Genomic DNA, 17,305 nt, shown 5'->3' on the forward strand with positions numbered 1-17,305 from the left:
GACCCCTCCCCCAGACTACTTGATGCGGCAGGACATACCTGGAATGGTAGATGTCTTTCGGAGGCCCTCTCACTCTACAAGTAGACCCACCCCGGCTGTTAGTACTGGACCCACTCCGGGTGTCAGTACTGAACACACCAGCAGCTCGCTACCGATAACTCCACCTGTTACCTCTACCCCTCCTGTGACTGTAAATGCTACTAGTAATAATGGAGCTTCCTATCTCCCAGATATGGTTATTTACAATATTAGCCATGTAAGCTTAGTTGCCATGTCGAGTTGTGATTTAATAATGCGCGGTATGTGTTGTTATAATTACTTTGCTGATCTTGCAAGTCATACTAGGAGGGGTAAATGTAGATAACAAGTTTTGTTCATTCCTATTATGTGTTAACCCTTAAACGCGCATGAAACTTTTACGGAATTAGTCCTGAATGCGCACGGAACATTTATGGAATGTGTGTTTACACAAAACAAACTTATGTGTGACCCAGTCTGACAAAACCGGGCTTATGGCCTATTTAAAAGTATAGAGAAATGCCGGTTTGAAGTATTTAGTGTGCTGTAGCTCGCCAATGGTTGAAGCTATGTGCCAGTACCAAATTTTCACACGTTTTACACCAATTCTTTACTTTCCAGAGTATCCACTGTGCAAGCAGCCAACAACTAAGTTTCCCGCCATTTTAGATAGTTTTTAAACCGAAGTTTACTGTATTAGGCGAGCTGCAAATTGGGTGGGAGGCGGAGGCCCTGGAGAGCGGGCAAGATGGTGTTCAAAAATTGAAAAGGAAGGCCAAGGAATGAATTAGGCCAAGTTTTGAGCCACTGAGGTCTCAAAACTGGCTAAAATGAAAGGAAATTCACAGCAGAGGTAGTTATTCAGCACCACACAGCTGTACAGCCACATACAGTCATTCCCAGGCTGACCACAGCTCCATTAAGGTCCCACACCACACGTACCGATTGCCACTGGGCTCGGGAAAAGCAGCCAGCAAAACCAGACCACTCAAGTCTAGCTGATTTTAAATGTGGAATTAGATAGTTTATTCATGTAGCTGTGTGTCCTGAGTGAAAAATGGAATCTGCTGACATGGGCGATAAGACCGGTTTTCTCAGACTGGGTCACATATGGTGAGGTAAGACAGCCTTTCCTATATCTATTAGCCTAAAACCGTACATCAATAGAAAGCTTATTCATTGGTCTACTTGGGGAAGGCTATATAACCACTGTAACAACAATGGCTTACTTGTTATAAAGCGAAGAAGATCGATGTCTCACTTTATCGCAACGCCACATTCTTCGCTTCAATAGTAGTTTCGATTGTGGGTTTAGGCACGTGAGCTATATATGGCCTGATTCACTATTGAATGGCAATTTGAATAGTACTTGTTTGAAGCAAATCGGACGAACTGTCAAGGAGTTATGGATCATTTTCTAAAGGTATGTAATATATTTTTCGTGGTTGTTGAAAATTATTTTCACGGCGATTTTTGGTCTTATGCTTTGGTCGTAGGGTAAGGTCAGAATGGGCCGATACTTGGCAATTTAAGTTCAATATTAGTAAATGTACAGTTATACGTTGCACGAGATCCTTATCACCACTCACTTACGACTACACACTTCACAGTCACATACTAGATATATCTGATCAACATATGTACCTAGGAGTCTTAATTCATAAATCACTGTCTTGGTCACCTCACACATCAAATGTTGTCAATAAAGCATCTAGAACACTCAATTTCTTAAAACGCAATCTAAACAAATGTTCAAAACAAGTTAAAGAATCAGCTTACCTAAGGCCCCTATTTGGTGATTATTAGTTTCTCATCCAGCCTTTCTAATTATTATGATGCGGGCGGGAGGGTATTACCATTATGCCATTATTTTCACACTGATGTACAGACCTTGTCCAAATTCTTTCTTTCTTACTACAAACATTTCCTTCACCAGCTGATTCTACTTTTCGTGATCGCCAACTGTTTTTCGACAGTCAACTGAAAGCGAAGTCGATAGAACACGATTGCAACTGGCACTGCAGCAATTTGCTAAGGTAAACAACATTTCTCCTGGAGATATATAGCACATTGTAGTATAGATAGTAGCGTTCATCAACAAAAATTATAAGAGTTTGGCATCACGTGTTCTTCTGAGCATGCACAGTAAATAATGGCTTACCATGCGGTAGCTTAAGAAGGATGCGGGCGGTGGATGAGAAACTAATAATCACCGAATAGGGGCCTAACAATGGTGAGACCACAACTAGAGTATGCATCTGCTGTCTGGGATCCCTACCACGTTGGAGATATTTCAGAGTTAGAGAAAGTACAACGAAGAGCAGCATGCTGGGTGTTGAATGACTATGGCAGATTCAGTTCAGTTTCTCTAATGTTGGATCAGCTGAAATGGCCTACATTACAAATTCGTCGGAAATTATCTAGGTTACAAATATTGCATAAGATACACTACCAACAGTTATCACTCCAAATTCCTCATTATTACTTACCAAAAACACGACCAACAAGACAATACCACCATCTTCACTATATTTTACCTACCTCATCCACCACGGCATACCAAAACAGCTATTTCTCAAGAACAATAAACGAGTGGAACATACTACCAACTGATACAATTGAAATTGCAGATACTGATCTATTTACAGCTAGACTCCAATCATATTATTGTACCTAATGTATTTGTTTATGTGATTCATGAACACACCAGCAGGGCTGACTGCTTAGTAAACAATAATAATAATAATAATAATAAGGTAAATGAGGGTAATTCCGGACACACTTTAGTAAAATCGCTCTAACACTGCACTCACAAAGAGTTAAGACAAACTCTTGGAATCGTTTTAAAGCCTACCTTATGGTGCATCTGCAGTACTAATTTCGTTTCGATACAATCAACTGCTGAGGAGTTACGAGTCGAAATTTAACAGCGTGTAAAAATGCAACATGCGGCTAATTCCGGACACTTCGAATAACAAGCAAGTAGCACCTTCCACAGGTTATACCAATCCTCTTTGAAGTATGGAGACTGAAGTACCACTCATTTGCAGCTTATAAACCAAGTAGAAAGTTCATACCCTTTGGGAGAAAGCAGCAGTGCGTATTTTTTAAAATTTATGTAGTTCGCGAATATTTTCTTAGTATTTCAACCGAGCAGCTGCTGAAAAATCGACTGCCACTCCGCCTGTGCTGCATGGATTCTTATGAATTTTAGTATGCAATTAGCCGAGAGTATGATCTTCATATAAATCTTTGAAAATCGAAAATATGAGCTTGGGCTGCCTGGCTAGATAAACATTTTCAAAGTTTTTGAACAAAACTACCCGTGATTGTGCTACAAATACGCGTCAAACTTCAAGGTGGAATGACGGATTCGCTTCAATTTTGGTTTGTAGATAGGCCATAGAACACTGCATTAGCATGCCAAATTATAGGCCCAGGGATTCTATCACTGTTGAGAACGATCTAAGTGTCCGGAATTAGCCGCTGTCCGGAATTACCCGCACTTACCTTAAACCCCTAGGTATTGTTTTAATGCTTATTACATCACGAGTAGAATGGCACAAGGTACAAAGCCATATGATAAACGCTTCAAACGTTACAGCGCTTTGTTTACAACAATGTGTAAAAGCCTATAATATATAGGCTTATGCGTTTTCAAGACCATGTGTAATCTGCCTATATAAGCTTATGCGTGTTTAAGGGTTGTAATTGTAATTGTAATTGTAATTGTAATTTTTAAGCAGGGAGTCCGCTCAGTAAAACTGATTTTCAGTGGAGCCCTGAACAAACATACAATAGACACATACAATAACTAATAATATACAAAAAAAAACAAACAAACATACATACACAACTAAGGATACATAGACAAAATTACACAGGAATTAAGAATTAAGATAATAATTACGAAATGACGACAAAGTGGCAGCCCCAGTAACAGTGGACTTAAGGTTGTTCCATAAAACAGTTCCTTGGTAGAAAAAAGTTCGTTTGCCATAGTTGGTAAACACTCTAGGAACAAATAAACGTTTAACATTACGACTAAGATGACCAGTAACATCCTTTGAAAACTGAAATATATCATGTAAATAAGGAGGAGAAATTCGATGGAAAGATTTAAAAATCTGAATAGCCGTATGAAAACGGCGACGTTCAGTCAATGTAAATTGAAACTTGGAACTGAAAGATGACGGCAGCTTATGCATAAATTTGGAATGAATCCTTTCAATCATACAAGTCTGTTTTGCCGTAGATGGAGTCCAGATAACATCACAGTAATCAAAAAGTGGCATCACAAATGCTGAATATAAATTCCTGGTCAAATTTCACCCTCATCTTCTGGTTTAGCACCAGTATGCTGGTAATTGATCTGCTGCATAGACAATTTGCTATAGTGCTGTAGGCAGCATATGCATGTACTTACCTATATAATATACATATATGTATTTAGCTTTGTTGTACTGAGTACTGGTAGTTGGTACTGTTCTTGTCATAAATTTTCTACGTAGTATGTAATACCTTTAATTTTATCATATTAACGTGACATTTGCAAGTCATTATAACCAATCACTCCATCTTCCTCTGCTCCTTCCTAATACCACTAAATGTGATTCCTTCTCCATGTGCTCTACAACAAGTTGTAGTAACTGGGCAACTCATGGATCCCATATCTAGCAGTACACTACCTCAGATATATCCTGCTCTTGCTGGAACCGGTAATGTGGACAGTTTTATGGCACTAAGCTTCTCCCTGGCTCCTCCAGTTCTACAAAAGCTCATAGAAAAATTAAAACCAGGAACTTTATTGATATGTCTGAGCTACTCAGTGATCATATGGGAGTTCTCAACAATGAAGATAGTCCAAGACCAACCAAGACAGAGCGATGTAATGTAACCAATATCCTAGAGTGGGCACACTGTTTTGCACTTTACACATCTATCCTAAGCTGGAAGCAACCCCAGACCTGTTAGGATACCAGTCTTTAATACTCTTAGCAAGTATGGCATATGAAGGTGATGGTTGGCAAGGGTACGATAGGGTCTTCCAACAGCATGTAGCTGCAAACTTGCTGGATACATGGGCCACTAGTCTGGGGTCGCGTGCCCTTTCACATAGAGTAAGGGTCTGGTATGCATGGTATCACCGAGTTGTTCTGGAGGAATTTAATTTGAATGTAATGATGTAACAAAAATGGCCTTAACGGAAGTGCCTCACCCAAAACTGTGGCAGAGATATTGAACTTTCTTTGCTTTTACACAGGCGAAAGTAGATTGGTCTACTTTTATAAAAATATAATACACATGTCTCCCTACCTAGGAAATCAGAGGGTAACATGGGTTTTTTGCGTATCAAACAAGGCGAAAAGCCCTTCCTGATATAACACTTTCTTCTGTTTGTTCTTTATTAGTTAACTCTTTTGTTTCATCAGTACTGTTAGGGCATTTAATTCATTTTTTTGACGTAGCATGCACAAAAATGCGCTGATTAAACGTGGAGCGTTCTGATTGGTTGCACCAGTTTTTGGTAATCCTGTACAACTCCACTATACTAAGCATACCAGACCCTTACTCTATGAGAAGGGGCGGGTGCCGCCAGACTAATGGGCCACTATAGATGGCTCCTTGTGGTATGTGGTGTTTGGTGGAAAGAGAATGGCTCCTCATTGCAAGCATGGTTTCAGCTTCAGTCACTCCTCAACCAACTGCGCTTGGGCTCCTGACTCCAGTTCATCAATCATTCAACCTGCAGATCGAAGCCCACACAATGGCTCTACCACTTACAGTCCTGACTACGGCCAACATAAACGCAGAATTTGTCTGGCATGGAGCAATTACCAGTATCCTGGTTGTCCTTTTCCCAATTGTTCGTTTGAACATTCTTGTGCATATTGCATCCACAATCCTGGTGTCTTCACAAAGGACATGCATGTAAAGCCAGATACTATCCATATCAAACCCAAAATCATCCCAACCGTGGACCAGTTAATCGAAGGCCTTATTAGACTCCGTCTACATTGGCATGGTGTCTATCACTACATTGTGATTTAAGTTTAAACATCATTTTTGTTTCTCTTATTTTTAGCTTATCAATTGTATTTAGGCCCTTCACATGTATGTACTATCTGTACATGGTTGCTTTACTGATTGTTAACGAATTATATTAATGAATTACATGTATGTGCTTTTTGTCTAAGTACTAATCACATAATTTGGTGCTCTGGAAGAAGAAATACAACAGACATAGATTTACCAATTTCGTTAATTATTTCACTTATAGAAGCTGAGGCTGAACAACTCTCACTGGAGCCAGATATGACAGCTGTCCCCATGTCCACTTTTAATTATCAGGACTGGTTACCACGCTGGCAAAGTCTGACCCAGCATACATAGAATAATATTGTGTTAGTTCCACCAGAAGCCTGCAGAGTAACAACTCCCCTCAAGACACCTGCTTGGTCTAGATCTCTATAGCTAAAGACTAAAAATTTAGCCATAACTTTTCTTAAAATGCACTATACTAACCACCATGCTAAGACAACTTAATCTGCCATCTCTTGCTGTAAGAAGAAGTTTTAATTGTGTTATTATGATGTTTCAGATATTCAAGAATGCAGTACATATCCCAGTTACGCCACCTATTTTCACTTTTAACACATTAGGTACTAGAGAACACAGTTTGAAGCTTTATCAATTACCAACAAGAGTTAACTCCTATGCCAACTCCTTCTTTCCTGATACCATCAAACTCTGGAATAACCTCCCCCATCAACTGTGAGCACTAACAGTATTGAGAACTTTAAATCCACAATTTATCAACACTATTGTATTGTATTGTATTGTATTGTATTGTATTGTATTAGTGCTTTACAGTGACCAGCACTGAAGGTCTGACAGCAACATGTGCTGCAGCGTTAGGATTACCTAACCTAATTTCAAGGACTTAGACTTAGTGACTATCTATGTAATTAACTTTTATCACTGCTTTTATACTATATAGGTACTGCAGTGCAACTAATTATACAACCAAGTACTAAAGATAATACAAAATGCGGTTAAAATTATGTCATTAATAATGAATGAATGAATGAATAAATAAATAAATAATAAATAGTATTTGAGAAAACTACAAGGTCTAGAGACATGAACTAAGCAGGGATAGATTTGCCTGTGAATGAAGCCGCAACCGTATAATAAGTACGCCTGTTCATGCGGATGACTTTACCATATGCGTAATTCTATATAATGCCCAGCACCACACCATTGTGTAATATGAAGGAGAGAAGATTAGTAAACGTCCATGGAGTGACTACAGCAGAGCCAGAGGCCACCTTACTCATAAACAACAAGATTAGTATGTTTAAATGTTTGTAACTGTGTATTTTGTATGCAGGATATGCGCTCCAGGTGTCATGCAGTGAACAACCAGCTGATGACCATTTGGGATACCAACTGATACACTCGTAAACAACCAGCTGGAACAACAAGGTAATGAGTAATGTAATACTCGTACTGGTAGTTGTATTACACATCTTCATCCTTCATCTGGCTTGCTAGTGGCTAGAATTTTTTCCACTTGGCTTAACTACTACTCTACTGTGAGTCTGTAATGAACAAGAAGCCAATGTAGTGCTGCATATACAACATTGTGTAACTATCTCCTGTATGTTGTGCATGGCTGTATGCATAATATTATAGACTGTGATCACTGTGCCAATGCCACACCGCTCAGTGATATACTGGCACATCACCAGTGGCCTCTAGTTACAACAGAGTTTGTTGCGCCATCTTGGCTTGATTGGGATCAATTGCTAATTGTGCCTTCACCATGTCCCTTGTTCTGCATAGCCTCACTTCACTGCTGAGTCATCTTCAGAGACATGTCACACCTACAATATATAGCTACTTTAATATAGCTAACTTAACCTGGTTTTTGTGTAGATTGTGTTTTAGTATTGTGGTTTTCTGATGCCAGTTAAACTCTCTTGCCTGCGTACGTATGCATATGTATAATTTCCACCGGTACATACACACTGCTCTGAGTGCTGTCTATGGCACTGTTTATACTTACCCAATGGATAGGTTGCAACGTTGGTGTATGTACTTGGTAGTATGTGATGCTGTCCTAGTAATAATAATAATAATAATTATACAACCAAGTACTAAGAATAATACAAAATGCGGTTAAGTTATGTCATAAATAATAAATAAATGAATAATTAATTAATAATATTAATGTTTCAGAAAACTACGAGGCCTAGAGACATGAACTAACCTGGGATAGATTTGTTTGTGAATGAAGGCACAAATGTATAATCGTCGCTCCTGTTCGTACTGATAACTTGACCATATGTGTAATTCTATATAATGCCCAGTACCACACCCTTGCTTAATTATTTACAGATTACGCGAAGGAGAAGATTAGTGATGCCCATGCAGGAGAGCCAGAAGCCACTTGTGTAAACAAGATTACAAGTAAGTCTTTATGTTTGTAACATCTCAAGTCTCCATGCCAGCTGCCAGTGGATTCATTCATGTAAATAAACAATACAAGAAAACATTAAAACATATGCCACGCTCTTTACAATACAATTACATATAAAATACAAGTAAACAATTTTGTCTTGTGCAGCTGGCATGGCGAACTTCCTTTGTGTTGTTGTCAAGTAATTCAAAAAAATACGTGTTTAATTTTTTTTGCCTTCACCTGGCATAGCTACTAGGGAGGCTTGGCTGTCTTCCTTTATCTGGTTCATCTGGCTTACGTACTCCTACAGTATCGTGTAGCTATCTCCTGAAAGTTGTGTATGCATAACTATAATGTGTCACCCCGGCATCACTGTGCCATTGCTACACCACTGATGAATCCTACGTAGCTCTAGTTGATGTTGATATACAGTGCTGTATATTGGCTAATAATTTTTATCTGGTGATGTTTGCTATAATGTATTGCTGCATACAATACTGCAATAATGTATAGTTCTCTCCTGTATGTCTTGTATACATATATTTTATACACATCACTGTGCCATTACCACACCAATGATGTGCTGGCACTTAGCTACTGGTGGCCTTTAGTTACAATACCACTATTGTGTTATATGTGTCACTACTGTGACATATTGAGATGATTTGGGGATCATGCCTTCACCACCTAATAGCCTCACCGGGGGCTGTCACGTTGGTGTATGTACTTGGTTGTATGTGATGCAGTCCTAGTAATAATTACATAACCAAGTAATAAGAATAATAAGAAATGATGTCATAAATAATTAATTAATTAATATACAGGACTAACTACGAAGTGCACAAACAAATACTAACCGGGGTTGTGTTAGACAATACACGAACGTCAAAATTAACTACGGGTTTTTTCCCAAGGAGTTAGGTTTTCTAATAGACGCCATCCTTTCCTGTTCTTGACAACCAGTTGAAACACACCGCGTGTTAGTTACCAGGCGTTCAACTCGTATAACCTGTTTGAATAGCTACGGCCACGTAGCAACCAGTTTATATGCACTGCATGTAAAACCAAACATTGAACTCGTACAACCGGTTCGTGAACCAGGTGGGTAATTCCTAGCAATCAGTTCATATGCGCTGCGCGTTAAACTAAGCATTGGATACTACAAAATTCATCTTGATGCTACGACATGAGAACTCACTGGGTAGAACTAGAGCAGCGTACTCTGTAGAAAGATTGAGATACTGGTGTGAGAGACACTCGACCAAACAAAGGAAGAATACAATAGCGCCTTACGCAAAACAACAGGCTGACGTAGAAGGTTTTGTACTTAGACTGTGTGCATTTCTTTTAAACTGTTGCCCCTAGGTTAACCGGGCAACTTTCGTTATTACCTAAAAGGGTGGGGCCTAAAAGGTAGCACAGGACGATGTCAAACATGAAAATTTGTTAATTAATTAATGGAACTATGTAGATGGTGGGGCCCTTGGACAATGCTTGCAAGATCGAGATACTCTAATAGAGCAGTCAGGTACTCTAATAAAATAATCACCTTTACAGTTCCATTAAAAAGCTAGCTGTTTTTTGTATGTTTTGTTGTAATTTCACTCCTTGCCATACCCACCTTATGGTCTTCCATGTTGTGGTCATGTGTGCCTGAGGACACACCACACTCTCAGTTACTGTATAAGATACATTATTTTCATCATCATTGATGGTTCTCTCTCTTAAATAGTAGCTAAGAACAGTGAAATTGTATAGGCTCTCTGGGCTTCTAAACTATGAAAATTTGGGGGCAAACATCCAAATTACCAACATATCTGTTGTATACAGCATCACCATGCCCCAGAACTGCCCATATATGTGACCGGATTTGCGAAAAGGTACCTTTTCCACACATTTGACATACTAGCAAACAAAATGATGTAACACCTGACTCCTTATACCAATTAACTTGCTCTTAGTATCACAATGTAGCCAGATACTGTGGCTACATTCATTGTAACTTTCAAACAATTATATGCCATGATCAAAAAGTTATGAAGCTTTTAAGTCCAAAAAATGGGTCAAATTTTGTGTGTGAAAAAGGTACCTTTTCGCAACTCCGGTCACATATAGAGCCTACAGCTTTTGCTGCATTTGGCAACGGAAAACATGGTAGTGATAGCTGTAGCTGAGCAATGTAGGGCTGGCTTACATGTCTTGCTACAACAACTTGTAGTGTTCCATCTGCCTCAAACTACACTGTACTGTAATGACATAAAAACATTAAATATGAAGGGCTTTGTGTTCACTTTAAACCTTTCACACTGCTTGAATCAGTAGATTGGTTTTATGGCCTTCTCAACAAGTATCAATAGGCATTAAAAATTTTGAATGATTGCCTGTGATTATACCGTAACCTCAAATTGTTTTGATTAAAAGTTGGTGCTTTAGTTAAAATGCTTCAAATTGTACCCTAGAAATTAATTTTGGTGAACTTTGGGACGTTGTAAAAGCTATAATGGCTACAACTTCTTGGGGGGCCTGTGCCCCCCAGACCCCTGCTGCCAGAAATTCTATACTCTGGTCAGCCCCCTCTCATATCAACTACTTCCTCTGCCACTGCTCCAACAACTGTTTTCTACTGCTATGTTTTGGGCCTATATACCTTTTACAATACACGCGCATACACAAAACACATGTGTGTACTTCTTTTAAAAGTGTTTGTCTACATGTTTTACTTGTGTGTAGATGAGTATGTTTGTGTGTGTGTGTGTGCGTACGTGCGTGTGTGTGCACGTGCGTGCGTGTGTGTGTGCGTGCGTGCGTGTGTGTGTGCGTGCGTGTGTGTGTGTGTGCGTGCGTGTGTGTGTGCGTGCGTGACTACTTTATTAGTGTAATTGACAGCTCTATCAGAGTATTTCAGTCTTGTATGCAATTTTTTGAAGGGGTGTGTGTGGGGGACGTGCCCCCCTGGGTCCACCACTGGCTTACCTCCTTTGATCAATACTCTCTAATAGAACAGTCAGTATGTAGTGAAATGCTCTAATAGAGCATTCACTGATTAAAATATTCTAAAATTATGGTAAGGAATGTTGTTAAGCGAGGAAGGGACACTGCATGAAGTGCATAATAGGCAAATATTTTGGGAAATTCATGAAAGAATTTTAGGCAAAATTTTGAGTATATTTGGCTCAGGCCTACTTCTTAGTAACAAATTACGTTTGGTCTCACTGAGTTGTACCAAATGTACACTTTGCACAGATATAGTATCTACATAAATACAGTTGGAACTCTTCACAATGACTTGATCTTCTCTCCATTTCCTGTTCCATCCGACCCTCATGGCATATATCATAAATTTATGGAGCAGAATTTTCTTTTTTTCCACTGGCAGTCTATGTGCCTTGGGTGTGCAGCACTTTCTGTAGTAGACTAAAGCACAGTTGAACTGAAATGTCAAGGCCAACTAATTGAGATTGAATGGTGGCCATTACACTCTTATATATTTCAGTTCATTACACAATGCTACAAATGAAGAGTTACAGTATGTACTAAATAAATGTAAACTTACTTGAAGTGTGAAAAGGGCTTTCCGTGATATTTCTCCTAAACATATCATGTGATGTCAATCATGAATTCAGGCCTTTGGTAAAATCATAATGTGGTACATGCCATATTGCTGTCACAGGGTTAGGCATGTGCCGATTATGCCGGCATAATTTTAGGCATAATAGGCATGCCAAAGCATCGAGCATAATGCCGGCATAATGGGCCAGCTTTGAGCATAATGCGAGCATAATAGGGAAAATTTTCAACAGTTTATACTAGAAAACGTTACAGCATACCTTTGGGTTTAGTAAAGTCCAAAAACGCTATGTCTCTGACTCTCTGCTTGTTGTCTTGCATTGTTTCCCTGTTGTAGCTAAAGCTCCATCAAAAATAATTATCTGGAATTAAGCGTGGTGCTAATTTTCGTACTAATTTGAGTGCTAATTGTGAAGTTCAGTACTGTTAACTGCTCTTAAATGGATGTAGTTAGAGAAATAGATTTATCCTCTGACTCTGATGTCAGCGAATCAAGTGACGTTGAGATACATGACAGCAGTAGCGACGTTTGCGGTGAATTGGCATCGAGTAGCAGCTGTACTTTGCTACAAACACACCAGAGGGAAGAGACTGAGAACGCAAGTGAAAGCGATATAAGTACCACACAGAAGAGAGCCCAGTCACTCTTGGATGTGCTGAAGTGCCCACAGCCATCTACTTTGGCGAGAAAACGAGTGATTACCACAAACAATCCTCCAGCTGGTAAACGTTCTTGTAAGAGTACAAACCAACGTAAAGCTGCAGCTAGCATTAAGCCAAAACAGCGGATTGATGAATTCAAAGGCGAACACCTGTGTGTATCTAGTGGGAAACTATTTTGCAATGCTTGCAGGGAGGAAGTTAATCTGAAAAAGAGCAGTGTAAAGAATCATATTCGATCTGTCAAACATAAGAATGGTAAGGATGCATTAAACACCAAGAATAAAAGAGAAAAAACCATTGCTGAAGCAATACAGCAACATAACAGTGAAGTACACCCTAGAGGGGAAACGCTGCCAATGGAACAACAAGTACACCGTGTTAAAGTGGTAGAATCTTTTCTCAGAGCTGCAGTTCCGTTGAGCAAACTACAGCACTTCAGAAAACTGCTTGAAGAAACTGGATATCATCTTACTGACAGGCACCACATGTCGGATTTGATCCCAGTAGTTTTGAAGCAAGAGAAAAGTAGAATACAAGGTGAGATTTCTGAACAAGATGTTTCAGTAATATTTGATGGCACTAGTCGATTGGGTGAAGCTCTTGCTATGGTAGTGTGTTTTGTTACTTGTGAGTGGAACATTGAACAGCGTCTTATCAAAGTGCAGCTGTTGTCGAAGAGCCTCAAAGGAGAAGAAATTGCTCGAGAGCTTATACACACTTTGTCTACAGAGTACAGTATTGGTACTGATAACCTCTTAGCAGCCATGAGAGATCGAGCAGCATCTAACGGTGTTGCTATGAGAACAGTTAAGGTGCTGTATCCTAATCTAGTTGATATAGGATGCTTTTCACACACAATTGACAGAGTGGGAGAAAATTTTCATACTCCAATACTTCATGAGTTTGGAATAGCTTGGGTGAGTATGTTTTCACACAGCCCTAAAACCAAACTGCTTTGGAAGGAACTAACAGGAAAGCAAATGATTTCCTACAGTCCTACAAGATGGTGGAGTCGGTGGGAAGTTTACTATTAGGTTATGGTACATTTTGGGGATGTGGAGCCATTTCTTAAGAATAATGAAGATCTTCCTTCTGCTACAAGAACCAAGCTGCTCTCGTTCTTCACTGATGACAAAAAGGACAAGCTTCAAGTTGAGTTAGCAGCTGTAATCGACTATGGTGAGGAGTTTGTTAAAACCACTTACAAGCTGGAAGGAGATGGTCCCTTGGTTTTTACATGCTATGAAATAATAGATGCTTTGCAAATCGCCATCAAAAGAATAGAAACCCGTGCTCCTAACACTGAGGCTGTGATCAACTCTGTATCAAAAGGGTCTCACACAGTTAAGGAAAGACTGAAACAGCATGCCAAAAACTGCATGCAGCCTGGTATTGCATACTTTAATAGACAGCTAAGTACCAGTTTGAAAATCCCACTGCAAGCTTTCAAGGCAGCACGTTTGTTTTCTCCCCATAAAGCTTATACTATGAAACCTGATGATAAAATGGTGGATTCATTACAAATATTTCCATTTTTTGTACATGTCATACCATCATTAAAAAGTGAAATGCCACAATACATAGCAAAAACTGCTGATGTCAGTGAAGATTTGAATCCGCTTGACTGGTGGAAACTGAATGCTGGTGCGCTGCCATATTGGTCATCTGCTGCTCGCAAAGTGCTTGTTTTGCAACCGTCTTCTGCAGCTACAGAAAGGGTTTTCTCACTTTTGAATGCTTCATTCAGTGACCAACAAGAAAACAGCCTACAGGATTACATAGAGACATCACTTATGCTTCAATATAATAACCGTTGACATTATAAATTATTATGCAAACCAAACATTAGAACAAAGTTGTTTCCTGTAGCTACCCATGTGTGTTTAAATAAAAATAAGACTTATGGAGCATAATTGGGTACAATGGAGCATAATTGGGGCATAATAGGGAAAATTTTGGAGCATTGCTCAAAAGCATAATAGGCAATTTGAAAAGCATAATAGGCCTAAGCCTACACAGGATTGTGTGTCCTCTGCCATGAATTTAGTGTAACATAACTAACATTGAGTTAGTTGCTTGTGATGGCTGGGCAAAGGTTGATGGATGGGAAAGGAACTGCAGTGGTAGGGCAATGCCTGCTCATGCCCACCCTGGCCATGGCTACACCTATGGTGTGTGTTGTGTGTGTTTGTGTGTGTGTGTGTGTGTGTGTGTGTGTGTGTGTGTGTGTGTGTGTGTGTGTGTGTGAGTGAGTGTGTGGGTGTGCGTGTGTGTACATGTGCGTGTGTGTATCTGTCAAATATGTGTACACATAATTAGGTGTGCTTTTATCCATGCACATAATGTGTATGTGCGTGTGTGTGCGTGTGTGTGTGTGTGTGCGTATGTGTGTGTGTGTGTATGTGCGTATGTGTATGTTTGTGTGTATATCTACATGTGTGCATATGTGTGTATACATGTGTGCATGTGTGCATGTGTGTACATGTACAGTGTTTGAGTGTGTGTGTGTGTGTGCGTGTGTGTGTGTGTGTGTGTGTGTGTGTGTGTGTGAATTTTTGTGCCCATATGTGTACATAGTTTAGTGGGTGGCGATGATTGTGTGGTAGCAATAGTCTGGCCAGTATTTTTTTTGTATGATAACTGATGAGGTCCTGGGAACACATCTACTGTTTGTTTTGCCATTAGTTAAGTCAACCCAGCAGTAGTAATGAAAAAGTGTTGACACTAAAGAAATGATTGGCAACCTCCTACATCTCACTTATTGGGTTGAAAGGAGAGGATTTGTGCCATCATCTGTGAACCTCCTGCTGAATGCTAATCTGCGAAGTATATACATGGTAATCAATAATAAAGCAAATTTAAAGATTCTCTAGTAGCAATAAATAGTTTGAGTTTTGCTGACTTTCCATTGTACATAGCATTGCCGTATACATGGAAGGTTACCAAACTCAAATTATTTATACAAGATAAAGGCTACCATAAATGGTATGCAATGGTGACATAACCAGGTGATACAGTAGGACTTGAATCTTGTTTATACGAATTCTTTATTATCTGAACAGCATAAGTGACTGTTCTATTTGAGTATTTCGTTATTAGGTGAACGTTCTATTAGAGTAAGTGTATGTTTTATTAGAGCAGCTGAATGGAACTTACTATATAAATAAATGGGCTTGATTTTTACAAACAGATTCACTTATCTTAACACTTTTGTAACTGAACACTGGCACACAGATGCTTGGATAGTGGAGGTCCTACTGTAGTTACTATACATCAGTTAGAGAAACAAAATAGAAGTTGTCTTATATGCAAACAATTTACTTGGTTATGTGTGACCCAGTCCTAGTAATAATTATACAACCAAGTACTAAGAATAATACGAAACGCGGTTAAAATTACATCATTAATAATGAATGAATAAATAAATAAATTAATAAATAATGTTCGAGTAAACTACAAGGCCTAAGGCTTCGCACTCACCGGGAATAGAATCCATGTTGCATGAAGAGATAATCGTATAATGAGTGAATGTTTCCGTGGAGGTGATAGAAATGTATGGCAATTCTATTTAATGCCTATCAAAACAGCACGTGATATACCCACTACCAATCGAGCAGATTCAAATGGCTGTTTAGGCGAGCGAATTGCTGTTCAATTGTGTTTGAAAGTGCTACCAGCTGGCACACTAAGTCTCAAGTCGCCATGCCAGCTGCCAGTGGATGCACTCTGTGTATCTATGGCTGCAGGACACCTGAATAGGTTTGACATGCCAGCTGCACAAGGACAGGTATGTTTGTTTGTATTGTAATGTACATATGTCTTGTATTTTATATTTTTTCTGACTTGTTAGGCTCTGGTTGGTTTGGTTGTCTGTTTGTACTAATGTATTGCAAAGAGCATGGTATGTTTTACCGTATTTCTATAATTATAAACCGTTAAAAATAATTCGTTGAAGGTAGCATCCGATGAAAATTAATCACGTGAAAAATTTTTATCAACGTAATATTCGAGAAGTTGAATGAATTCGGTAAACTACTTTCTGGCCACCTGGATCGAGGCTTGGCCATTGGCGTGTCAAGCATATGTCTTTGCTGCAGTCTTTTAAAAGCAAAGTTCTCCCTGATCCTGGAGAGAGGAGTTCGTCTCGCTTCGTCTATTTCACTGCATATTGGTAATGATGCCATTCCGTGATAGACAGCTACTACAGGACACATTAAATAAAGTATATATGTACAAATGTACAAATGTGCAAGTTGCATGGAATGAGCTTCTACCACTCCAGTCCATTGCTTGATTTGTGACGGACAACTTCTAAATCTGGGGCGCAGCCTCCATGGAACGGAGATGCCACACTTCAGTTTCGCTGCTTGTCGTTCTGGTTCTCAAAAAATGGCCGTATAGAATTCGTAATTCATTGTTAAAAATTTTTCGTCGCTTGAGGACACCGGTTAAAATTTTTTAACACGAAAATTTATCTCGTGAAAATTTCTCGCAGCTTATATTTATAGAAATATGGTAAATGTTTTCTTGTATTATTGTACATTTTTCCTTTACCTAGCTTACTAGGCTCTGGCTGGCTTAGCTGTCTTC

This window comes from Dysidea avara, chromosome 4, assembly GCF_963678975.1.
Source record: "Dysidea avara chromosome 4, odDysAvar1.4, whole genome shotgun sequence".
Classification (NCBI taxonomy): domain Eukaryota; kingdom Metazoa; phylum Porifera; class Demospongiae; order Dictyoceratida; family Dysideidae; genus Dysidea; species Dysidea avara.